The following is a 2,342-nucleotide window of genomic DNA, read 5'->3' on the forward strand; positions in this document are numbered from 1 at the left end:
TTTCATCGCCGTATGGTGGGTTGAAATTTTTGTAAAAAAAAAAATCAGAACATGGTTTTCGATGTATTTTTTCCCGTAGAATTCGATTCTGAAGTCAAAAAAAATAAAATTTTTCTTTATTTTTTTTTAATTAAAAAAAAACCATGAAAAAACCGTAAAAATTAGGTTTTTTGAGGAAAACCCCATAAAAGTAGCTGGACCCTACTTTTTTATTGCAAATTCGGATTCAGCGTCGAAAAATACATAAGAATATATAGGTCTGGTCAATTGCACAGACACTTTTGTCTTTTTTGTGGGCCTGTGTTATTATTGTAATAGCGTCGGATAAGGTTACCCCTATTCAAGCCCCGTTGGATGCGGTGATACCCCAAAGTTGACAGGTCCCCTAATTTTCTACTAGCGCATAATACTCATGAAACAGGAAACAGGGGGTTAGGTTACGCGAGTGAGAAAGAGAGCACTACAAACTACAGTTCTTTACTGGCTATTCACTTATATATTTTCTTTAAAAATGCCAGAATTATTAAAATATTTTAGAATAATTACACTGAATTATTCTAACCGGGCTCAACATTAAATATTCACGACTAGGTAGTCGTGAATCGTTAGTACACACAACAACTCTACTTCATGTTCACTGGAGGGAAACATGGCCACATGGGAACTCTACACCGATTGTTTAGTATGCGCACTGTCAAAATATTACCAGCTGTTAACTTTGAGCGCGCACTACGTATAGTGGGTGTGCTGACCTAAGTGTTGCGTCGCATATGTGGCGCATGTGAGTAAAGTAACAAGTCAAAATGGCGATCCATTGTAGAACACTCCAATGCGAGTAAGGGGGGAACCAGTGAAAATGCCTACCCACTGTAGGACCCTCTAATTTAAGTGTGCCTTCACACGTTTTTGCATAGCGTAGTCGTCGATCTAGTTGCGTAATCCATGGCCTAGGCGCCAACTCTGTACTCGGTGTTTAACCGTATTACAGTCAAGCTCGTTATCAATTTTGTCTTCCTTAACGATGCAGAGTGGGCCAAGAGACCAGATTTCGTGGCCAAAAGTCGATTCTTGAATTCGGAAAAATGAAATGGACTACTAAACTGAGGAAGAATTGAAGTATTTTTGACAACAATTATACGTTGATTGGTACATTTTTGTTCCGATAATATAGGCACAAATAGAAAATCTTGCTAAAATTAGTAATGCTACTGACGTTCGTGGAATACGTTTTTTTTATTCCAAGAAATCGATTCCAAACCTCCTACCTACATTTATTTTATTAATCAAAGTATAAACTTTCTCTGAAGTCAATTGAATCTGGAATTGTCAATTGCAATTTAATACAATCATATTATTAGTGAATGTAGAACAAGATTATACAGCAGAGCACCTGCTTGGTACTTTTCATTTGTTTCGCTGCTTATAGTATATATACATGGCCGCGCACGACCATGCCATGGCGTGTAGAACGCTGCGCTGCTGCTGGCTTACCTTCATTTGTTTTCCTAGCCGTATCAACGAGGACGTGCGAACTCACTTGTTTCGGCAATCCGCTTTCCGTCCACATTCCGTGCGTAGATATTAATAAAATATTAATGAACATGATTAATGTATAAAATATATAAATGTTCAATATATAAACTTTCTGAATAAGTTAACAAATTATTATTTTCTCTTCTCTCTGCCTGTCACTGTCGTTCCCATAATATATTTCATATTTCAACATTTTGTCATATAAAATGACGAAATTCACTAAAAGGGAATTACTTGGAGAACTCCTCAAAACTGATAATGTAGAAACCACTGTTTTCTACATTTTATCAAAAATGGAATTGAATGTCAATAACATTGAAAGTGCAGATGTTGAGAGATTAAAAGCCTCTTTGAGAGCTCTCAAAAGTAGACGCTCTGAAAAATACAAAGCTGCGAGGAGGATCATGGATAAGTTTAATACGAAAAATGCTGAATGGTTGAATTCCGAATTTCCAGTTTTATTGACCATGAAAACTGAGCGAGAACATCTAACATCTTCTCATCTTGGTCGTTCAAGCCTAGAATTTCATGAGAAATCTAATCGCTCAAAGCGGCGGGAACCTGCAAAAATCAGTACTGAACAGAAGCACGATCCGGAGAAACTATTAATGGCTTCATGCTATGCAACAAATGGAACTGATAAGAAAGATTTGTATACTATTCTTAAGAAGGTTTCAGGAAACTTGGAGCAACCAAGAAAAGTTAGGAAATTGTTGGAGGCAGCGGAAATTCCAATAAAAAAAAAGACTGCTGAAGAAGCTCTTACTTTCCTTCTCGATAATTCCCTAACTAAATCTGTGTACACAAAT

This window comes from Belonocnema kinseyi, chromosome 8, assembly GCF_010883055.1.
Source record: "Belonocnema kinseyi isolate 2016_QV_RU_SX_M_011 chromosome 8, B_treatae_v1, whole genome shotgun sequence".
NCBI classification, from domain to species: domain Eukaryota; kingdom Metazoa; phylum Arthropoda; class Insecta; order Hymenoptera; family Cynipidae; genus Belonocnema; species Belonocnema kinseyi.